Source organism: Lissotriton vulgaris, chromosome 5 (genome assembly GCF_964263255.1).
Source record: "Lissotriton vulgaris chromosome 5, aLisVul1.2, whole genome shotgun sequence".
NCBI classification, from domain to species: domain Eukaryota; kingdom Metazoa; phylum Chordata; class Amphibia; order Caudata; family Salamandridae; genus Lissotriton; species Lissotriton vulgaris.
The window spans coordinates 157,072,577-157,097,704 of record NC_141693.1 but is presented as its reverse complement, the minus strand read 5'-3'; positions in this window follow the sequence as shown (position 1 = coordinate 157,097,704).

The following is a 25,128-nucleotide window of genomic DNA, read 5'->3' as shown; positions in this document are numbered from 1 at the left end:
CATCACCGTTATTTATCTCACTGCACCATCCCAGCTCAGAACCTGGCTATATGCAAATCAGTCTGTCCCTGGCCCAGTGCATCATGGGAACAGGGCAGACTAAACTACCAAGCCAATTCTTCACCAGAAAGGAGACAAGCTACCGGGGACCGGTTTCTGGCATTTCAGCCTTCTTCGGCCGGGCTTGCTTGAATCCTGATGGTGCAGTGAGAAAGGGACTCATGTCTGAGTATACCCTGCCACACCTATAGTGGCTTTTGTAGTTTGGTTTGCCCTGTTCCCATCATGCACTGGGACAGGAACAGACTAATTTGCATACAGCCAGGTTCTGAAACTGGGATGGTGCAGTGAGCTAAAAAACGGTGTTGGATCTAGCCCTGATCTCTTGACTGGGTGAGAGCTTTCTGCTTAATTCAGAGACTCTGTCCCTCACCACCCCTTGTTGTAAATATTTTTGTCCACCCTAAGCGTGGAAGGGTATTCTCAGATGTGAGACCCTTGCTCATTGCACCATCAGGATTCAAGCAAACCGGGCCGAAGACGGCTGTAATGCCAGAAACCGGTCCCCGGGAGCTTGTTTCCTTCCCAGTGTAAGAATTGGCTTTTGTAGTTTGGTTTGCCCTGTTCCCATCATGCACTGGGACAGGAACAGACTAATTTGCATACAGCCAGGTTCTGAAACTGGGATGGTGCAGTGAGCTAAAAAACGGTGTTGGATCTAGCCCTGATCTCTTGACTGGGTGAGAGCTTTCTGCTTAATTCAGAGACTCTGTCCCTCACCACCCCTTGTTGTAAATATTTTTGTCCACCCTAAGCGTGGAAGGGTATTCTCAGATGTGAGACCCTTGCTCATTGCACCATCAGGATTCAAGCAAACCGGGCCGAAGACGGCTGTAATGCCAGAAACCGGTCCCCGGGAGCTTGTTTCCTTCCCAGTGTAAGAATTGGCTTTTGTAGTTTGGTTTGCCCTGTTCCCATCATGCACTGGGACAGGAACAGACTAATTTGCATACAGCCAGGTTCTGAAACTGGGATGGTGCAGTGAGCTAAAAAACGGTGTTGGATCTAGCCCTGATCTCTTGACTGGGTGAGAGCTTTCTGCTTAATTCAGAGACTCTGTCCCTCACCACCCCTTGTTGTAAATATTTTTGTCCACCCTAAGCGTGGAAGGGTATTCTCAGATGTGAGACCCTTGCTCATTGCACCATCAGGATTCAAGCAAACCGGGCCGAAGACGGCTGTAATGCCAGAAACCGGTCCCCGGGAGCTTGTTTCCTTCCCAGTGTAAGAATTGGCTTTTGTAGTTTGGTTTGCCCTGTTCCCATCATGCACTGGGACAGGAACAGACTAATTTGCATACAGCCAGGTTCTGAAACTGGGATGGTGCAGTGAGCTAAAAAACGGTGTTGGATCTAGCCCTGATCTCTTGACTGGGTGAGAGCTTTCTGCTTAATTCAGAGACTCTGTCCCTCACCACCCCTTGTTGTAAATATTTTTGTCCACCCTAAGCGTGGAAGGGTATTCTCAGATGTGAGACCCTTGCTCATTGCACCATCAGGATTCAAGCAAACCGGGCCGAAGACGGCTGTAATGCCAGAAACCGGTCCCCGGGAGCTTGTTTCCTTCCCAGTGTAAGAATTGGCTTTTGTAGTTTGGTTTGCCCTGTTCCCATCATGCACTGGGACAGGAACAGACTAATTTGCATACAGCCAGGTTCTGAAACTGGGATGGTGCAGTGAGCTAAAAAACGGTGTTGGATCTAGCCCTGATCTCTTGACTGGGTGAGAGCTTTCTGCTTAATTCAGAGACTCTGTCCCTCACCACCCCTTGTTGTAAATATTTTTGTCCACCCTAAGCGTGGAAGGGTATTCTCAGATGTGAGACCCTTGCTCATTGCACCATCAGGATTCAAGCAAACCGGGCCGAAGACGGCTGTAATGCCAGAAACCGGTCCCCGGGAGCTTGTTTCCTTCCCAGTGTAAGAATTGGCTTTTGTAGTTTGGTTTGCCCTGTTCCCATCATGCACTGGGACAGGAACAGACTAATTTGCATACAGCCAGGTTCTGAAACTGGGATGGTGCAGTGAGCTAAAAAACGGTGTTGGATCTAGCCCTGATCTCTTGACTGGGTGAGAGCTTTCTGCTTAATTCAGAGACTCTGTCCCTCACCACCCCTTGTTGTAAATATTTTTGTCCACCCTAAGCGTGGAAGGGTATTCTCAGATGTGAGACCCTTGCTCATTGCACCATCAGGATTCAAGCAAACCGGGCCGAAGACGGCTGTAATGCCAGAAACCGGTCCCCGGGAGCTTGTTTCCTTCCCAGTGTAAGAATTGGCTTTTGTAGTTTGGTTTGCCCTGTTCCCATCATGCACTGGGACAGGAACAGACTAATTTGCATACAGCCAGGTTCTGAAACTGGGATGGTGCAGTGAGCTAAAAAACGGTGTTGGATCTAGCCCTGATCTCTTGACTGGGTGAGAGCTTTCTGCTTAATTCAGAGACTCTGTCCCTCACCACCCCTTGTTGTAAATATTTTTGTCCACCCTAAGCGTGGAAGGGTATTCTCAGATGTGAGACCCTTGCTCATTGCACCATCAGGATTCAAGCAAACCGGGCCGAAGACGGCTGTAATGCCAGAAACCGGTCCCCGGGAGCTTGTTTCCTTCCCAGTGTAAGAATTGGCTTTTGTAGTTTGGTTTGCCCTGTTCCCATCATGCACTGGGACAGGAACAGACTAATTTGCATACAGCCAGGTTCTGAAACTGGGATGGTGCAGTGAGCTAAAAAACGGTGTTGGATCTAGCCCTGATCTCTTGACTGGGTGAGAGCTTTCTGCTTAATTCAGAGACTCTGTCCCTCACCACCCCTTGTTGTAAATATTTTTGTCCACCCTAAGCGTGGAAGGGTATTCTCAGATGTGAGACCCTTGCTCATTGCACCATCAGGATTCAAGCAAACCGGGCCGAAGACGGCTGTAATGCCAGAAACCGGTCCCCGGGAGCTTGTTTCCTTCCCAGTGTAAGAATTGGCTTTTGTAGTTTGGTTTGCCCTGTTCCCATCATGCACTGGGACAGGAACAGACTAATTTGCATACAGCCAGGTTCTGAAACTGGGATGGTGCAGTGAGCTAAAAAACGGTGTTGGATCTAGCCCTGATCTCTTGACTGGGTGAGAGCTTTCTGCTTAATTCAGAGACTCTGTCCCTCACCACCCCTTGTTGTAAATATTTTTGTCCACCCTAAGCGTGGAAGGGTATTCTCAGATGTGAGACCCTTGCTCATTGCACCATCAGGATTCAAGCAAACCGGGCCGAAGACGGCTGTAATGCCAGAAACCGGTCCCCGGGAGCTTGTTTCCTTCCCAGTGTAAGAATTGGCTTTTGTAGTTTGGTTTGCCCTGTTCCCATCATGCACTGGGACAGGAACAGACTAATTTGCATACAGCCAGGTTCTGAAACTGGGATGGTGCAGTGAGCTAAAAAACGGTGTTGGATCTAGCCCTGATCTCTTGACTGGGTGAGAGCTTTCTGCTTAATTCAGAGACTCTGTCCCTCACCACCCCTTGTTGTAAATATTTTTGTCCACCCTAAGCGTGGAAGGGTATTCTCAGATGTGAGACCCTTGCTCATTGCACCATCAGGATTCAAGCAAACCGGGCCGAAGACGGCTGTAATGCCAGAAACCGGTCCCCGGGAGCTTGTTTCCTTCCCAGTGTAAGAATTGGCTTTTGTAGTTTGGTTTGCCCTGTTCCCATCATGCACTGGGACAGGAACAGACTAATTTGCATACAGCCAGGTTCTGAAACTGGGATGGTGCAGTGAGCTAAAAAACGGTGTTGGATCTAGCCCTGATCTCTTGACTGGGTGAGAGCTTTCTGCTTAATTCAGAGACTCTGTCCCTCACCACCCCTTGTTGTAAATATTTTTGTCCACCCTAAGCGTGGAAGGGTATTCTCAGATGTGAGACCCTTGCTCATTGCACCATCAGGATTCAAGCAAACCGGGCCGAAGACGGCTGTAATGCCAGAAACCGGTCCCCGGGAGCTTGTTTCCTTCCCAGTGTAAGAATTGGCTTTTGTAGTTTGGTTTGCCCTGTTCCCATCATGCACTGGGACAGGAACAGACTAATTTGCATACAGCCAGGTTCTGAAACTGGGATGGTGCAGTGAGCTAAAAAACGGTGTTGGATCTAGCCCTGATCTCTTGACTGGGTGAGAGCTTTCTGCTTAATTCAGAGACTCTGTCCCTCACCACCCCTTGTTGTAAATATTTTTGTCCACCCTAAGCGTGGAAGGGTATTCTCAGATGTGAGACCCTTGCTCATTGCACCATCAGGATTCAAGCAAACCGGGCCGAAGACGGCTGTAATGCCAGAAACCGGTCCCCGGGAGCTTGTTTCCTTCCCAGTGTAAGAATTGGCTTTTGTAGTTTGGTTTGCCCTGTTCCCATCATGCACTGGGACAGGAACAGACTAATTTGCATACAGCCAGGTTCTGAAACTGGGATGGTGCAGTGAGCTAAAAAACGGTGTTGGATCTAGCCCTGATCTCTTGACTGGGTGAGAGCTTTCTGCTTAATTCAGAGACTCTGTCCCTCACCACCCCTTGTTGTAAATATTTTTGTCCACCCTAAGCGTGGAAGGGTATTCTCAGATGTGAGACCCTTGCTCATTGCACCATCAGGATTCAAGCAAACCGGGCCGAAGACGGCTGTAATGCCAGAAACCGGTCCCCGGGAGCTTGTTTCCTTCCCAGTGTAAGAATTGGCTTTTGTAGTTTGGTTTGCCCTGTTCCCATCATGCACTGGGACAGGAACAGACTAATTTGCATACAGCCAGGTTCTGAAACTGGGATGGTGCAGTGAGCTAAAAAACGGTGTTGGATCTAGCCCTGATCTCTTGACTGGGTGAGAGCTTTCTGCTTAATTCAGAGACTCTGTCCCTCACCACCCCTTGTTGTAAATATACCTTTGTAATAAGTAGGACTGTTAGCGCTCTAGTTGTTCTTTAGAACACTCTAGGAGGCTGCAGTAGAACACAAAGGAATCAACTGACAGTCTCTGTCCTTGTTGGATGCACATGTTTTACTGAGAATGTCAGACTTCATTTTCACATGACTGAGAAAGATAATGTGAATTTACAGAAAATATGCTTTCAGTTTAGCTTATAGATCCCCTTCCAAACCACTGTGGGAAAATCATGATATATTAGTTTTCTTTCAAACAATATTCATGATATCACAGCAGAAGGTTTTTTCACATGGTAAAATCACCTTAGAACCCACCACAATTCCTAAAACGAGTATGGTACCATCAACAAATGATTTATAATGTAACTAAAGTCCTAAAACCCTCTATTAACTACAATGCTTTTTAATGAGGTGCTATCATGTATATTGGTCCCAAGATGGCTGCCAACACTTCTTGGATGAAGTGCTGACAGCCAATCAGATCAGATGTGTGGTTAGGCTCCGCCCAGATATATATCTTTTTTTGAACCTAAATTACTCAAAATCCACTGGAGCACATATATTGAGACCTAGCAAAGGCACATCGGGCTAACAGTCCCTACAATTTTGCCAAGTTTCGTGCAAATCCATTCAGCCGTTCGAGCTAAAAGTGAGGCCAACCGCCCTATGGAAATTAACATGGAAAAACGTGTTTTGGGACCCCCCTTTTTTCTCGGCCCCCCCTTGATGAAACCCCCCCAAATTGTCAGGGGCTGCTCAGAAACAAAATGTTCCATTTTCCTGAAAATTTCAGCCAATTCCGTCCACAAACGCCAAAGTTATTAGACATAGAATTTTCAAAAATCCCATAGAGAAAAAATCCTAACTATATATACCTACTGGCGATCGCCAGTAGGTAATATATATATATATATATATATATATATATATATATATATATATATATATATATATATATATATATATATATATATATATATATATATATATATATATATATATATATATATATATATATATATATATATGTATATATATAGATTTTTTTTTTGGGGCAGGCACTGGACATCTCAATGTTCATAGGGACTATACCAATTCTTTATCAGTATACTACATTTGACAGGTTATTATCTTCAGTCTTAAAAACATTAAGCTAGTAATGGCTTCTGTTTGGTGGTTCAAAAATCTACTGTCATTTACATGTCACATTTGCATATTGGCCAGGCCTGCTCAACCATCCATCTTTCAGATGATGGTTAGCTGAGTACTATTACATTTGGCACTATGAACAACTTTCCTTCTAATACTTAGATATTACAAAAGTGCAGGGCCAACACTCTCTCCCACCCCTCTCAGGCAATAGACTTCTGCTGCAACCTCTCTTGGTGGGGGGGAAGCATAGTCCCCAGAAGACTGTGATTCCGTTCTCTTGGATTATGCTAGGGCCCTTCGAGGGAGCCACATGAATTTCCTGAACTTTGAAATAGTGCAGGGCTGCAAGGCTGGTACTGAAAAGCTCTGTGAAGCCAAGCTCCTACCCCATGACCTATGCTGGCAGCGTCACCCCGTCCACTGTGATCTGCTCCACGACGTGTGGTCTTGGCATGCTATGGCCTCATGCTGGCCCCAAGTTTAGGGCACCTACAACGGTGTAGTGCCGTCCAAATTACTCCTTTGCCCCAACTCACCCTTCTTCATGATTTTTAGGAACTCCCTAGCACGACCTCCAAATACCACTGATGGCTGCCACATCACTTGCGACAGTCAAACTCTGCATACTTCGTCACTGGACGCAACCCTCCCTTCACCTGTCAACTGATTGGCTCCTTTGACTTCATATCACCAGGGGTGGCCGGCACAGTTTAAAGCAGTGGAGTGATGGGGCATGGCGGGGAATGGATTGGTGGTAATCGGAGAAGTCGACATACGACGAGATAAGTTAAAATACATTTAAAAACAAATAAAACTACTTACCTTGCGATCGCAGCATCACCGAGTCAGCAAGCGCAAGGTAAGTGTTTTATTTTTTTTAATTCAATTTAACTAATCTCGTCGTATGTCGACTTCCCCGACCCTCACCCATCACACACACACACACACACCTCTCTGACCTGTTTCGGCCGCAACTGGAGATACACTGACACTGAACAATGAGCCGAGCCCCATGCATATTAAAGCGGATGTCCGCTGCCGATTTGCGGCCACTGTATTCGCCACAGCAGCCCTCCCGTCAAACTTGTCTCTCATCATGCCCTCCCCTCCCCCTCCCTCTCCTCCCTCTCCCACCCCCCCCCCACACACACATCCCCCAGTGCCTAACAGTGCTCCCCAATCTGAAAAGGAGGGAATATGCACTGGAATCCCTTTGCTCTCACACCGAGGACGTTTCCACACTTTGCCTACAATAGACGGAAGATTTCACCGATGTACTTATCCTGAACTACATTTGTGTTCGTCTTCTCCGGGCTAACCCCATTTTGATTCCAAAGTGTCTTCCCATACTTCTCCCTCTGTTCTCGTCCTTTACTCTGTATCGTAATGGGTTCCACTCTTTGCCACATGTATCCTCCTCATGCCTACCCTGACATGTTCTTGTATTTTTTTAAATATTAAACTCTCAATAATTAAAGGCTGCAAAAAAAAGAAAGGAGTGCAAAATAAGTTCACATTATTTAGATTTTTTTTACGATGTTGCCAAGGCACTAGCTGCCCTTGATGTTGACATAGGCGAGACAGGGCCAGGATGGACCGGCCTTATTTCCACCTCTCTGTGGTCCTTGTAGAAGGTCTGACTTAAGCAGCAGTTTTTTCTTTTATACCTATGCTGCGCATCATTCACAAATGATTCACCAATTTCACAAATGCCGTGTAAAAGCTTGTTATATCAACATTGTAAGGGTCATCATTTGTTTTCAAATGTACGCATGTAGTTTTGCCTGAAGAATATGAGGTCCATCTGTTTCATTTCCTGTTATGATTCATCTGCATCGCCAAAGGAATGCACCAGAAACCCAGTGCTTTGTGGCAGGCCTTATTGGCATGATCACTGATTTTATAACAGAACAATTAATAAATACCATGTGTATGTATGTTTTTGCATGACTCTTGTAGGGCTTGGCCTTTTTGGGTAAAGTTCCCTAAACTTTTTGCTTTCCCCCTAGACCATTTTCCTGACACAGAGTTGCCAATTTAGATGCTTTGAGTACTTTGCCACTGTTGATGAGTGTCAAAGTACAAGTGTTCCCTATGCAAAATGTAATGGTAATTGGTTGGCATGATTGATATGTTTGCCTTACTAGTAAAGTCCCTTGTGATGTGCACTGTGTGTGCCAGGACTAGTAATGCAAAGGCACGCGGAGAAGGGAACTCAGGCCTGCAGTGTATGGCCTGCGCACAGTTTGCTAAGTTAGCATGTTGTCCTGGCAAGTACAACCACGTGTCAGGCCTGACTTTTCCTTTTGCATACACATTGGGCACCCCTGTGGTAGGTCCCAGGTAATCCCTGGGCAGGGTGCAGTGTAGGTAAAAGGCAGGACATATCCTAGGGTGTGTGTTATGTCCTGACAGTAAAAACACTCCATTTCGTTTTTCACTGTTGAAAGGCCATCTGGCCCATAGGACAGAATGGGAGAGGCTGGGTGTTGTGTTTGTTAGCCTAGTTTCCCGTAAGTTTATAATGGAGAAGTGAAGTTTAGTATTTATGAACTCACAGTGTCATAACACATCTTTCTGTGAAGGTGTTTTTTTTACTGTGTGTTCAGAAACCACTCTTTTAGAAAGTGGCTGAGTTTTGTGCTTTAAGCATTTCTATGTGTCTCTGCTGAAATGTGGATTGACTGTCTGGATCTGGAAGGTGAAAGGAGCTGGGAGAGGTCTTGATCCAGGGAGGGGTTGAGATGGCACCAGCCTGCTCTGCATATGGAGAGTAGGGGAGGAGAAGCCCAGGAGGTGAAAAGGCCTGGGCTGGTGCTATAAACCAATTGACCTATCTCCTGCAGAGTGATTAAGGATCCAGATCCCCAGTATCAAAGGGAGAGAGGTGACACTGGGAGGGAGACACCCAGAACTGATTTAGGGAGGGGCCAGGGACCCCTGAGCACAAACGAACTTCAAAGACATTAAGGGGTATAACTATGAGAGCTGAAACCCCTGAACATTGGAATGAAACTGAGATGGGTTATGACTGAAAAGGCTTGGACCCATTCTGTTGTCAAGAGGAACCTCTGTTTAAGAAGGAGCACGTGGTCATCGTGTGCACCGGGCGAAGAGGTGAGACTCGGATGTGCAGAGTGCGCGTTGTGGTTCAGCCATGGCATTGGTGAGGAGCACCTGGTCATCGTGTGCACCGGGAGAAGAGGTGAGACTCGGACACGCAGAGTGCGTGGTGTGGTGCAGCCAGGGCATTGGTGACAAGCGCCTTGACATTGTGTGCACCAGGAGATGAGGTGAGACTCAGACACACAGAGTGCATGTCGTGGTGCAGCCAGGGTGTTGGTGAGGAGCGCCTGGTCATCCTGTGCACCGGGAGAAGAGGTGAGACTCGGACGCGCAGACTGTGTGTCGTGGGGCAGCCAGGGCATTGGTGAAGAGCACCAGGACATTGTGTGCACCGAAAGAAGAAGTGAGTCTCGGACGCGCAGAGTGCGTGTCGTGGTGCAGCCAGCGCGTTGGTGAGGAACGCCTGATCATCGTGGGCACCTGGAGAAGAGGTCAGACTCGGACATGCAGAGTGCGTGTCGTGGTGCAGCCAGGGTGTTGGTGAAGACTGCCTGGACATCGTGTGCACCGGGAGTAGAGGAGAGACTCAGACGCGCAGGGTGCTTGTTGAGGTGCAAGCAGAGGCGTTGGTGAAGTGCACCAGGTCATCCTGAGCACCAGAGAAGATTCAAGTCTTGGATGCGCAGAGTGTGTGTAGAGATGCAATCTTAGGCACTGGTGAGGAGTGCCTGGGCAGTGTGTGCACGGAATTAGAAGTAAGTCTGCACAGTGCTGAGGGCGGGTCTCAGTGTTCACTGAGACTGCCGAAAGAAGGACAAGTCAGTGGGCCCGTGGAGTGAAACAGCAGCTGCCCAGACCGGCAGCCGCGGAGGAGCTGAGCCGCTGGCCCGAGATGGCCATACCCCGTGACGGAGTTCTGGATCAAGGCCCAAGTCGCTGAAGTAGGAGAGGAGAGTGGAGTTGCGCCTCCCAGGTAACGTGGATCACCACCTGGGGTGGGATGTGGGACTGGTGGAGCACTCTCTCTGCCTCTTACTTCTGTCATCTGCGCAAGCCTGTTGCTTCTGCTCGGATCTTGGACCGTGCTGGCCCAAGAAGGGGCAGCACTCGGGCCTGAGTGAGAAGCAGTACTTTTGTGTCATCATTGATCCATATTGGGGGCACTGTTAACGGAGCACCTAAAATGTTGTATTACACTTTGCATTATTGCTGCTGAAGAACTATCGAACTGTCGTACGACGCCTGACCTCATTTGTGCCTGATGAACTGCATGCTGGGTGTGCTAAGTATTGCGTTATTTTTCCCTTGCAGAGTACATGATTGTAACGTGGTGCATTGCATTATTTCTTCATCGCACAGTACCTGATAATAACATGGCGCAGTGCATTATTTCTTCATTGCACAGTACGTGATGGTAGCGTGACACATTGCTTTGTTTCTTCCTGGTACAGGGCATGCTGGTAGTTATACGCATTGCATTATTCCTTCTATTACAAAGTGCATGACTGTGGCTCTACGTATGGCATTGTTTCTTCGTTGCACAGTACAAGAGAATATCGTTACGCTTTGCAGTATTTCTTTCTTTTGCAATGTGTGTGATTCTAGCAATACGACTTGCCTAACCTTTTGGAAACAGTTAGAAGTGTGCTTAAATGTAGGTTAGAAGGGGTGGTTGGGATTAGAACCTACCAATCCACCGGAAGGAATACTACCTATTTTTATATGTTGATTGTGTATCATGTGGTCATATCGTATAACTTCTTATATAAAGATTATACTCATTTTATAAAAACTCGTGTGGAGTCTATTTGTGGTGACATCATTGTGTTGCTGTGAGTGTGGTTGCCCATACTGTACACTTGTGCCTTGGGGATAAGCCTGGCTGCTTGTGCCAAGCTACTAAGGGGGTGAGCAGGGCTATCTCAGACGGTGCCCTTACTTAGCCTAACGTTGAAACGAGGGGTAAGGGACTCCCGCCTCCAGCATTTGATGGCGGCGGTGAGGTTAAGGACCCCCACTTCCAACAACCCTGCATATCTCAATGTTCTCATTGACTATACCAATATTTTTATTAGTATCCTGCATTTGACAGGCTTTAAACTTCAGTTTTAAAATCATTAAGCAAGTATTGGCTTCTATTTGGTGATTCAAAAATGTACTGTCATTTGCAGGTCACGTTTTCGTTTTGGCCAGGCCGTTCAACCCTCGATCTTTCAGATGATGGTTAGTTGAGTACTATTACATTTGGTACTATTCACAACTTCTAATACATAGATATTACAAAAGTGAAGTATGATTATTTAAAAACGGGTGAATATTTACAGAGGTCTGGCAAATGAGGGTCTGTATTATGTAAAGGGTACTCCTTTAACGGGGTGCGCCAGGGCACAGACGGGTGAGGTGCACCCTTTTACAGTTTAGTTGCTGCCTCCAGAAGAGCTATGATCTCCTACCTGCCCTGCCTTGCAGGCAGCCCGTTAGTGAAAAATGAACCAGCTGTTTGAAGCACCCAGTGTGCCTTTCATTCCCCTTCAGGTGGAATTAGGGAATAAATCCTCCCCCCTGCCACTTGCGGGTCGATGCCATAGGCCTCTGGGACATTAGGCACTCTCCTTGTAGGACTACCTTCATATAGCTCACTGACTGTGCACCACATCTTTGAGGTGTGCAGTCAGCGTGCCTCCTAACTGCTACTTTATTTTAATGTCTGCGTTTATATTATGGTGAGTGCACAGAGTCAAAATGTTTCCTCATTTGTATGTCCTCTACCCTCATACAAATCAGGTTCCACCCCCTAGAGATCGTGCCGGCATCCATGTAGCACTTTCGTAGTCTGCATTATAGAATGAGCTGAGCAATCATCTGCAACCTCCCTGTGATTCCAAAGGGCGTGGCTGGACTGGCTGTAGCAGGCATTTCCCTGGGAGGATGGAAGGGTGAGGGCTGGTTTTACAGCTGTGGGTACCAGTTTTGTTACTGGAGGCTGGTTTTGCAGCAGTGTTGCAATATTGGCCCCCTGTAACAAAAGCAGCAGTGTCAAGTCAAGTCAAATATACTTTTATTTGATTCGGTAAAAAATCATAAAAGGATGGAGAACCATCAAGAAACACAATACTTTAAGTATACATTTTAAAAACGTTAAAAGGCCTTAAGGTTACTAGTTGTCTACTTGGCTAGAGTCGCTTTTTTTCCAGTTCTTTTGCCACAATTTTCCAAAGTTTTATGGCTCTACAGAACAGGGGAATCGACGATCCTCCAAGACACCTGATGACTGCTGCTCTACATGTTCCTATTTGTTCCTTCCTTAGAGCCCCCCCGAAGGATGGCTTTTCGAGTTTCCAATAAAAAAGGGCACATACATGGTAGATGTAATAGTGACTCCTCCCCTTGACCGCAGAGGCGGCTTTCCTTAGAAAATCTAGGCCTTTCTTTGCCTGCTTTATCGACCTCAAAGCGGCCTTTGATAAAGTTTCAAGAACAAATTTATGGGCAAAAATGCAAGACTGGGGGGTCCCGCCCAGACTCCTTAAGGCCATCATTAATCTATATTCACACATTTGGGCCCAAGTCAAGAAAGGAGAGGAGTCCAGCTAAACCGGCAAGAATCCAACATTTAATGGGCTAAAACAGGGTTGCGTTTTACCGCCCTGTCTATTTAACATTTACACCTCCAATCTTGATAAGCGCCTTCGGTTAATCCAAGCCAACCCCCCAAAATTGAGCAAAATACTGACACTGTGTCTCCAATATGCGGACGATATCGTCTTGCTAGCACAAAATTCCGTAGGCCTGCAGAACCTGGTTACGGAATTGGGAGCCTAGACCACCCTGAACCAACTTACGATTAACCATCAAAAGCAGCAGTGCTTCAAACTTGCAAACCACGTTGGCTGGTCCTTCAAAATTGCCAGGGCTGCTTTGGGATCCCTGTCCAGTACTGCCAAGGGGTGCCCGGTGGGCAAAGAGCAGGGGCACATACTTGCTGAATACCTGGGCATTCAGAGCAATACAGCCCAAGGTGACGAAAAAGAGCTATTCCACAGGGGTTTTCAAGCCACAAGTTTGAAGAAAGCTGCAATAGATTTTGCTTTGCTGCTGCCAGATATGGTTTAGTTTAGTTTGTGAATTGCTAAAGTTAGCACACACCTATTATGAACTCATGAAACACTGAAATCAAAAGTTAAAGTCGTATGCATGCCAACCAGACCGGGTCGCCAACCTCTCAAAGAACAACAAATATACAAGTGACTTTTCAGTTTTTCAAAAAATCAAAGTAGAAAATCCACGATAAACAGTAAGTAATCTCAAAAAGATTAAACACAAGAATCTTTGAGATTACTTACTGTTTATCGTGGATTTTCAGATTTGATTATGTGAAAAATTGCATTTTACGCTGTGCATCCAGAATTCGAGTGAACAGTCACTTGTATATTTGTTAGTTTAGCTTGTGTCATCACCTCATCATGTGCCCACAAGTTTCTTTTGCTATGGCACACACATAATCTATATTATGTTGAAATCATATTCTCATATTATACTGTGCCAAAGAGATCAAAAACGTAACAAGCCTTGTTAATGTTAATGTTAATTTTGACTTGTAGAGCGTTAAATACCTGCAGGTCTCTAAGCGCTTCAAGCAGATCCACAGAAGTTCCAAGGGAGAGTTGCATCACAGAGGGGAATGTTATGCCCAGAATTCTGTAAATAATATGGTCTTAAGTTTCTTCCTGAATGGAAGGAGGCAGCTTTCAGAGCGAAGCTGACCAGGCAGCCTGTTACAAAGTTGCGGCATAAGGACCGAGAAGGCTCAACCGCCTTTAGTGGTGTAGTTGAATCGTGGGCATTTTAAAAGGCCCTCCGTGGAGGACCTTAGTGAGCGACAGGGGGTGTATTTCTCCCGGCTTTCCTTAATGAGATTGGGTGAATGTCCAAATAGGGCCTTGTGTGTAATGCAGAGGCCTTTGAATTTGGCCCTCTGCTTGATGGGCAGCCAGTGCCATTGTTGCAGTAGGGGTGATGAACGGGTGCGCCTCGGTTGCTTGAAAATCATCCTTGGGGCATCATTCATCACCACCTGGAGTTTGCCCAGCAGTGAGTCCGGTAGTCCGTTGTAGAGCGAGTTCCCATAGTCAAACCAGGCCAGGATCAGGGCGGCCACCACTGTCCTCATGGTTGAGAAGGAGAGGATGGGGTAGAGCCTGAGTAGGCTCACACAAGTTCCTAACACGCTGGAGACTTGATTGGCCAATGAAAGTTTGGTATCTATTTTGATTCCCAAACTTTTTACCACCGGAGCTGGGGCTAGAGTATCACCCAGCTCGTGCGGCCAGTAGTTGGAGTTCCAAGTTTTGCTATCATTAGTGACGGCCAGCACCTCCGTTTTGTCCCGATTGATCTTGAGTGAATTGTCTGTCATCCAGTTTACCACAAATTGCAGTACGACTTTCACCCAGGTGTGGGCATGTTGGGTGTTATCTATTTGTAGAACGATTTGCGTGTCGTCAGCATTGTTGAATACCTGACAGTTCATCAAGGCAATATCCTTTATCAAAGGTCTGAGGTGTATGTAAAACAGGAGGGGGGACAGTGCCGACCCTTGTGGATCTCCACAGGGAATGGACCCCATTCTCTGACACCCAGTCGCCCATCTGAATTTTTTGGGTGCAGTCTGTCAGAGATTAAGTAATCCATTGGAGGATTGACCCTCCAATGCCAATGTCTTTTATTCTTTCCAGCAGTTGGGAGTGGTTGACCATGTTGAACGCTGCCGACAGGTCTTGGAGGACTAGGACACATGGCTTCTTCTTGTCTTCTGTGATCCTGATTTCATCAAGTACAGACAACATCACCAACGCAGTACTTTGGTGAGTTCTGAAGCCAGCCTGCCTATCTCCAAGTAGGTGATGGTCCTCCATGAACCTGCATAGGGTGTGCAGGACATGTTGTTCCATGATTTTGGCCAGGAAAGGGAGTTGAGATATGGGTTTGTAATTTTTCATATTGGAAGTGTCAGCTCCTGTCTTCTAGAGTAGGGGGATTACTCTAGCTTCTTTAAATTACCTGCGGACCTTCCCAGTTTCCAGTGATAGGTTCATCAAAGCAAGGATTTCTTCCTCAATCGCTGGGAGAGAAAGTTTAAAGATCCTAGGTGGGCAAGGGTCAGCGGATGAGCCAGATTTGATTTTAGTTGCAATGCATCGCAGGGTCTCCAGGTCGAGAGTTTGAAAGGAAGAGATCAGCTCTACCCTATTTCCCCGTGTCTCCACCTCTTCATTGAGGAGTTGCTTAAAGGGGGATTTGTCGATGTCAGCCAAGGTATCTTGTACTTTATCGGAGAAGTAGGATAAGAATTTATTACATTGTTCCTGGCTGGACGGCGCATCCAGAGACTGTTTTTGACTCAGTTCGTTGAGTATTTCAAATATTCCTTTTTAGGTCGAGGACCGGAAATGCTGGCTTGCCAGATCTTATGTTTCTTAGTAGGGTTGTTTAACCCTCCTCTCTCCTCCATTAGCTGGCTTCCTAAACGGAGGCCAGCCATTGGAGGAAAGAGCCGTCCCTCCAAAGAAGCCCCGTTTTTTTCGGATTCGGGGGCGTACATTTTGCTGTTCTTTAGCTCGTGACATCGTCCGTCACTCAGGACAGCAAAACACGCCTCCGAATCCGAAAAATTTCAGAAGCTTGAGGCCGCCATTTCTGCCCGACCGCCAGACGCGACAGACCCTCCATTGTCCCGATGCTGTATGCGCTATATTTCTCCTGTGTGGGACAGTCTACCCTACATAGCTCACGTTGGACTCCGGGGATAAATCTGCGTTCTATTATGCAGGTTTTCTCCCCGCTTTCCCATCCCGCCAGCATTAATCAAGTGCTTCCCATTAAGGAATGAAAGTGGAGCTCTCGGGCGTGGTGACAGAGATGGATGCTTCACAATCTTTAACGTTGTGCGCTTATCTAAGCATCCTACCCCCCTCCCCCCGCAGCACACAGGAAGAACATTCGCTTAATAGGAGCGTAATCTGGGCATTTTAAATCGTAACTACACAGTCAGAGGCTGCAATTGAAACAATTAGGCAGCAACGCTGCACGCGGCCACAGCTAAATAAAGAGCTCAGAGGGCAAAAGATTGGGTAAACAGAGGACATGGCGGCAGGCACCGGAGTCCGGTGTGCCAGCTGGGAAGAGAGCGGGCTGGGAGGGACGTGACGTTTGCTGGGCACCACCTGTGTCAGGGGTAGAGAGATAAGAGAAAGGCGGTAGGAGAAAGAGATGGACAAACCAGAAAGGGATCGTGAGAGTGGATATATATTTCAAGCAGCTTTGACTCCTGCTGTGGCTCATAGAGCCAAGTCAGGCACTGGGCTCGGCTCTGGCTTCGCCCCTCCCATGAACCTGCTGGCGTGTCCTCCTAGATTGCTAAGGTTTGCTCAGATCATGATGGGGTACAATACAATTGTGCACTGTGTTTGTGGGGATTCACAGTTCATGATAAATGCACACTACTTTTTGTGCTGTGTTATGTGCATGGAGGCACATGTAAAACATTGGCAAATCAGCTCTGTTATCAGCGCCTAATTTGTGCCAGTGTTAGCTGGTGCTCGGCACTGGCACCGATTTATAAACACCGGCCCTTCATTATGACACTCTACCATGTGGTGGGGATGCCTGTCTGTTTTTAAGACCAGCAAAGTGTTTCCAGGTCCATATACTTAAAAAACATAACGAACTGGCTCGTCTAGTCCATCCATACAGTGTGAGGTGGCCGGGAAGCGTCCACAGGGTAACACCTGTATCTGTCTGATGGTGAGTGGGTGCACCGGAACTGGCATTTAGAAAACCTCACAGGGGCAGTGGGTGGTGTGATCCTCAATAAGTTGGGCATGGCACTTACTTTTTTACCCGTTATGTTATAGGGTTGGGTTCCCTGGCCTTTATAATGGTGTGCCCGGCAAGTTCCCGCACAAATCTTCAGTAAATTCACCCCTTAGTTTAAAAAATGTGGCTTCATTCGCTCCCCATCGTATTAATAATTTAGCAGGGCCGACCGGGAGTCCACAGCACTTGTAACTACCCCCACCCCCAATACTGCTGCATACTGTTCTGTGATCAGAGCCTCATATAAGAGATGCCTCTTTCTGAGTTTAAACAGTTCCTCAAAATACAGTGCGCTGCTTCTTGGAGCTACGTTTACACCACAGCAACCATCAGCAGTAGTATGAAAATACAAAATAACAAAGTTGCGCTATTAGCTCTTCCGATACCGCTTTGTGGTTTGAAAAACACATACACTTGCTCAGCAACCTGATAAAAAAACAAATATTGCAAAATAAGTAAGGTGCCACCAACGATCTGTCTTTAAATCTTTTTATTCTACATCTTCCATTGCCCATCCCCACTAAAAACACCCCCCCCCCCCCAGAAAAGCTTTGATATTCAAGAACCTGAAGTAACATACTACCAATACCGAGTAAGGGTTTGTCCTCATTCTCATCACCTCAGAAGCATGAAGGGCGAGTCAGCCATGCCTGAACTGTAACCAATGGATATTGCCCTTGTCTGTCATCTTCTCCAGCTGAACCACAGCGCATTGAGACCCCCACGGGCGATGCAGCCGCGCTCTACATATCCTGATTGATTGACTACTGCTGACGTAAGTCGAATAGGTAGAAATACAAAAGTGTTACCTTTCACTGGTTGACCGATCTGGTAAGGCGTCGTCATTTTCATAGTGTAGGGGGCTCAGCTCGACTGAGGCACGACCCCTATATGCATGGGCATCATGTTTGCGCACGCAGACGGGGGCGCCCCAGTGGGCAGGGCCGAGGAGGAAGGCACCAGGCAGAGGGCCAAGGAGGCCAGAACAGGGAAAACGCAGGGTTTCTCCATGGTTGGCCCAGGCACCATCCCGGCTCAGCTCTTCACCAGAATAAGATGCGGAGCGTCCTGTGCTGCGAACTAAGAAGCCTCCAAGAGAGACCTGGCAAAAGGTTTCCTTGGTACACACGAGTGCAGCAATACCACCTGCAAAATGACCATGTTGTTTGGAACATCAGTTCAAAAGGAAATTCCATCTCCCTTCACGCGAGAGAGGTGTGGCGCAGCGGTCAGGGTGGCTGACTCCGGAGCCCGGGGCTCACTGCTCCATCCCCGGCCCCGGGGGCAGCTCTGCTCAGCACCACGTGATTCTGTGCAATAGCTCCCCTAACCTTCTCGATGGCCCCCAGCGCCTTAGGGGTGCTTAGTTCGTGCCTTACAAATACCGGGCTATGATTATTTTATTAAGACAGCGCAAGGCAGGATGGGGTTATACATGTTGTAATGCACAATTTCAGGTCGATGCAAAGAGAAGTTGTCTGTATCCTTCATGTAACCAATTCTTCCAAACAGCACCATAGGACAGCCAGCTGTGGGCTTTGGTCAAGCTCCTTGAGTCATTGACTTCCATGTGTTTTTCGAGGTTGTGCTGTAGGGGTTTGCAAGGCTGGACTGAGAACAGCAACCAGCCCTGCTCGACCGGCCCTGGAAGAGACAGGGGGGGGGGGAGTGCTAGCAAGCAGCACCGACCCCTCTTTTATTACAGGGGCCCAATAACCAGCCCACGTGACAGGCACAAAACCAACCCCTCCCTCCCCCATCCGGCCCACGGGGGAAATGCCCGTCCCGCTACGCCCAGTCCGGCCCTTGGGGTATGACACAGTCCTTTTTAGGTCTTGCCTGTTGGGCTGTGAAAGGCCTGTTGTGGACCTACAAGACCTTACAGCAGCTTGCTGCCTGCCTATTGGTTACCGTTCGTTGGATTCATTGTCACTATTATTTGCTTGCTCCTTATTTAATATTTTTCCATATTTCAGCATTTTCATCTTATGCTTGTCCCTCCCATGGAGCACAGCCTATTTCCATCACTCCATTTGGCTTACTTCCATCCCCATGTTGCTCACAGTTAGGGACTTTTTTTTTGGTTGAGCGCTCAATACACAATGTCTGTAAATAAATAAAGTGCCTTTGGGTGTAGTGTTTTGCTTTATAGGACTGCTCAATTTGCTAAACCGGAACAGGCATTTACATATGAGTGCATGTCTAAGAGATACCCATGAAACGCAGCAGCGCCCACCCTCCAGATATAAGCTGGAAACCCACATCCCACAACTGCAGTGTGAGAGACAGCTGTGAGTATGAGAGACAGCATTGTGTGTAAGAAAGACAGCAGTGTGAGAGAAACAGCAGTGTGTGTGTGTGAGAGACAGCAGTGTGAGAGACAGCAGTGTGAGAGAGACAGCAGTGTGAGAGCAGTGTGGAGCGCTCCTCTCTTGTTTAAGTGCTTGGCCCTCTGTCTGCTTTGGTGCCGCCCTGCCCACTGATGCACCAAGCACGGACGCGGTATTGGCTGAAGGCCGCAGGTGAGTCACGCAGCTTCCAGCGGGTGTGGGTGGCTCTGTGTGGGTGCCTCTGAGTGTGTGTGTGGGTGGCTTTGTGTGTGTGGCTCTGTGTGGGTGTAAATGCAATAGGTCATGCGTTTGCGAGCAATTAAGCTAGTGGCATTGTAAATGACAATGACATTTATTTAACGATTAAGCTATTGGCAATGTAAATGACAATGCCATTTATTTATGATTTAAAAAAAAAAAAATCATGAGCAATGCCAATAGCTCTACCTTTAATAATGCCGAGACCATTGCATTGTAAATGCTTGTTGTTTGTTAGTTGCCACCAAGATCCTATTTTCATAATATTCGGCTTTCCTGCTATGAAGCGCTTTTCTATAAGTGGAGACTTTTGCCCTGTAATCTAAGAGGTCCTGTGGCTCATAAGCTTTACGCCACTGTCTTTCGTGGTGGCGAAGTGTGCGTTTCAGAGCCCTGAGCTCCTCCTTGAACCAAGGTGCGCTCTTGCTCTTGTTTCCGGTTTTTATTTCCTTGACTTGGGCTAATTTATTAACCCCCTAAGTGCTGCGTCGGGGCGTTGCCCGACGGCAGCACTACCTCCCCAGTGCTGCGCACGACCATTGGACGTCCATTCAGCACTAGTTCCAATGGACAGCGCAGCACTGGGGAGGGATATTTGCGCCGCATCTATGAGGTTAATGGCAGATGATATCTGGCTGGAGATGGATTCAGTCCACTCTTCAATATCAGCTGTCTCTGGCCTCCTTAAGGGGTTTTCTCGAAGGTACTCTCTAAACTGGGACCCTCGATTTTATTCCAACTTCCTACATGTGCACTTAACATGAGTTTTGCTGTCTATGGCCAATTGCTCAATATGCTGAAAACAAACATAAATCGTTTGTTGTTAAACGTGAAATAGGTACTAGTGTCTGGTCATGGGTCAAAAGGAAATGCATAACTTAGATATTGCTCTCAAAAGACTGGACAAACAATGTAGTGAAAAACAATGGTGGAATTTAAAGGAATATTTACACTAAAATGTTGGAGCGCCGTGTTATGCCAAAATTGGCAAAGCCACACTCTGACATTTTTTAAATGCAGGGCTGCCTCGTATTTTCAAAAGTACGGCGCAACCCTGTGTCCCCCCTAGTGCTGGTGCTAAAAAAGCTGTTTAGCGCCAGCACAGGCACCCATGCGCCACATTGCAAGGGTGACTGCGCTGCAGGGGCAATCGTTCATGTGCAGGAAGGAACACCTTCCCGCACATAAACAATCTTGAAAGGCGATTTTCTGTTTCTATGTGTGCTGCAGAATGCAGCACACATAGATAGAGCAAAATACGAGAAGAAATTCATAATATCTTCTCGTATCGCCAACCTAAGACCAGATTTTACCTGGCCTTAGTTTTTGGCATTGCCCTATCCTAAATATGGGTCGACAGCATCAAAAAGCATTAGGTATTACGGCTGAATGTCCAATGCAACACCCATTGCACTCCCCTTTCACGCTAAGTGAAGCAGGAGAAGGGGCCTTATTTATAAGGTGGCATTAAGCTACGTTAAGTGGCTTAACACCGATTTGTAAATAAGGAGAAGGGGATATTGCCACCTCACGGAAAGTGAGATGTTCTTGTGGTGATATCCCCTTGTAAATATGCCCCTTTGGGGATATTTACAATAAAATGTCGGAGTACAGTGTTGTTCCAAAATTGGTAATGCCGTGCTCTGACATTTTCAAAATATGGCGCGCCCCTGTGCTTCCTCTAGTGCTGGTGCAAAAAAAAAAACTTTGAAGGCGATTTACTGCTTCTATGTGTGCTGCAGAATGCAACGGAAAATGCGAGGAGAAATATTATTTCACCTCGTAGCGCTCTCCTAAGACCAGATGTTACATGGCCTTAGTTGCGGCGCTGTCCCATCCTTGTAAATATGGGATAGTGTCAAAAAGCAATGTGTGTTGTGGCGGAACACCCAATACAACACACATTCCATGCCCCTTTCGCGCTAAGCGAAGTGTGAGAAGGGGACTCATTTACAAGGCAACGTTAATGCCGCTTTGTAAATAAGGAGAAGGAGAGATCGCCACCAGAACTTCACTAAAATTGACATTCTGGTTGTGAAATCCTTTGCAAATATACCCCTTATTTACTTGTTGGAAATGTTGTCTCTTTTAATATTTACTGGATTACCCACATTCACAACAAAAGTGCATTTCAAATGTGTTCCTGCATGCAGGAAAATGATTTAAAGAGAAGGAAAGGGGGAAAGGGTGGTTACTGTCTAGATGTTCATTCCGTCTTAACTCCTACAAGGATGGAACAATCTGATTCCTATCAGACAAACTGATTTATGTCACAAATACAACTCACGCTACACTACCTCCCAGAGATAGTGGACAGCAATTTTTGCATGACCGCTGACCAAAGTAGCAAAAGAGTTAAGCAAATGAAAAGTAAAAGGTCCAAAACAAGTTAGTGAACAATATCAGATTTTAATAGTTAAGATGACAAAAAAAGGAAATTAATCTAATGCATGGGTCAAGGCCTTTTCACTCCACAGAGAAGTTTCATCAGGGCCAGTTGAAGAAATTACCAATTGACCCAGGTCTACGGGTTCTCTCCTAGCAGAATGCAGCTTTCTCGAGAAGTTGTCACTCTCTCTCTAACATCAGGAATACGCTTCAGGAAAGCAGGCTCTTCTGGCCGGGCTCTGGATTCATTTGTCCTTGTGGGTTTGCAATCCACTATCTTCCCGAGCCCTTGGAACAGGTTTCCAGATAAAGAGATTCAGGCTAAAGCTGGATACTGTTTATCACCAGTCCTTTTCACGCACATGACAAGCAAGCATCAGGCAAGCAACTCATATTTTAATCTTTGTCTGCCTTTATTAGCTCTCTCCTTCAAAGTGCTTTTCAGCACTTATGAAAAGGTCAACTCAGCTCTCATTGACTACAATCCCCAGGTAAGTAATGGCACAATTTTTGTATTTTACCAAGTTAGGTTTTCCTACAGGGTGAGCCAGTCCCTTTTTCACAAAGGTTTCTTACTGTTAAGATAAACCCATCGTGTTTTGTGCTACAACCCCTCTAGATTGCTGCTCAAAGCGTTCAAAAGGTCTATGGGGCATATTAACAAGGGCTTTTTCTTTTATCTTTTGTGGCTTTAAAAGCCAAGGAAGCGGAGATAAAAATATCGCCCTATCAACAACAGGGTGCTAACAGGTAAAATCGCATGTTAGCACCCTTTTTCACTACGCTTCCCTTTGCATCTCTAATGAGATGCAAAGTGGGCGTTCCAGAGCAAAATAATAGGAGAAATGTCGCTAAGGGAATGAAACAAAAACATGTTTCCTACATAGCACAACCAGGAATCTTAAACTAACCTGTAGGTATATCCAACCACTCAGCTCAGAAAGCCTCAGCAAGAACTCCCACACCCACATCTCTCTTCCGTTATAGAATTTCCTTAAAACTAGACCCTCATTTTCCTCCCCTTCTTCTTATGCATACCCTTTTCTCATTTAAGAAACACAAAAGAAAGTCACTTCACAACATCTCCTATCTATAGTATCACACTATAATACAATTTCCTTGGTCTTGCCATCCCCCGTTCAAAGGCAGCTAAACATCCTATACCCGCAGTCACCTCTGACTGCTTACCTCCAACACATAATGGCCCCAAACAAATCCCTCCTAGGACTCCTAAATGAGGACTGTGACTGCAGTCCCAGCAGATCTATCACATCTCTAACAAACCACCCACATAACACATAAGAGATTAGTCAAGTCAAGTCAAGTCAAAACAAGCTTTATTCGATTGTTAAAATCATAAAAGCACAGTAAAACAATGAAAATACAGTGTCACATTTCATCAATTCAAAAAGACAGTAAACTTTTGTGATGATATCAATACATACAAAAATCATTAAAAGTTGATAAAAATGGGCATGTAAAAAAGACAAATTTAACAAGCATTACAAATGCAATAGGTCTCACAGCATTAGAGTTAATGCTTTTAGAATTGTTAATGGGTTTTTTTGTAAATCTTTAGCATGAGGTTGAGGGTGAGTGAGGGTGAGTGAGGGTGAGTGAGGGTGAGTGAGGGTGGGTGAGTGTGAGTGGGGTGAGTGTGGGTGAGTGTGGGTGAGTGTGGGTGAGGGTGAGGGATTGAGGGTGAGGGGTTGAGGGTGAGTGAGGGTGAGGGGTTGAGGGTGAGGGGTTGAGGGTGAATGAGGGTGAGGGAGGGTGAGGGAGGGTGAGGGGTTGAGGGTGAGGGGTTGAGGGTGAGTGGGGGTGAGTGAGGGTGAGGGGTTGAGGGTGAGTGAGGGTGAGGGTGAGGGTGAGTGAGGGTGAGGGTGAGTGAGGGTGGGTGAGGGTGAGTGTGGGTGAGTGTGGGTGAGTGAGGGTGAGGGGTTGAGGGTGAGGGGTTGAGGGTGAGGGGTTGAGGGTGGGTGAGGGGTTGAGGGTGAGTGAGGGTGAGGGTGAGTGAGGGTGAGGGGTTGAGGCTGAGGGGTTGAGGGTGAGTGAGGGTGAGGGGTTGAGGGTGAGTGAGGTGTTGAGGGTGAGTGAGGATGAGGGGTTGAGGGGGGTTGAGGGTGGGTGAGTGTGAGTGAGTGTGAGTGAGGGTGAGTGAGGGTGAGTGAGGGTGAGGGTGAGTGAAGGTGGGTGAGGGGTTGAGGGTGATTGAGGGTGAGGCGTTGAGGGTGAGTGAGGGTGAGGGGTTGAGGGTGAGTGAAGGTGAGGGGTTGAGGGTGAGTGAGGGTGAGGGGTTGAGGGTGAGTGAGGGTGAGTGAGGGTGAGGGGTTGAGGGTGAGTGAGGATGAGTGAGAGTGAGGGTGAGTGAGGGGTTGAGGGTGAGGGGTTGAGGGTGAGTGAGGGTGAGGGGTTGAGGGTGAGTGAGGGTGAGGTGTTGAGGGTGAGTGAGGGTGAGGTGTTGAGGGTGAGTGAGGGTGAGGGTGAGGGGTTGAGGGTGAGTGAGGGTGAGGGTAGGTGAGGGGTTGAGGGTGAGTGAGGGTGAGTGAGGGGTTGAGGGTGAGTGAGGGGTTGAGGGTGAGTGAGGGTGAGGGTGAGTGTGGGTGAGGGTGAGTGTGGGTGAGGGTGAGTGAGGGTGAGGGGTTGAGGGTGAGTGAGGGTGAGTGAGGGTGAGGGGTTGAGGGTGAGGGGTTGAGGGTGAGGGGTTGAGGGTGAGGGGTTGAGGGTGAGGGGTTGAAGGGTTGAGGGTGAGGGGTTGAGGGTGACATGGGCGTCCCAAAAGTGGGGACCCCGGTCAATTGCAGCCTCTTATGTGCCGTTGGAGGACGATGAAGGCATCCCACGGGACAGGTTGTTCAACGTCCTCAGCCCAAGAGGGTCAGCAGCTGTTTGCGCTCACACGTGGGAAATGGGGCCTCCTCTTCTGAGAGGCAGCTTTATAGTACTTTAAGGAGTGGAACATGGTAATAAGTCTCCCTCATACAAAACAGAACATGATACCAAGTACCACATATCTGCGAGGAATGCGTGGAAGGACTTACTACATGCCCTTATCAAAACCCTCTAAATTCTGTCTGCATGCATTGCCCCCTC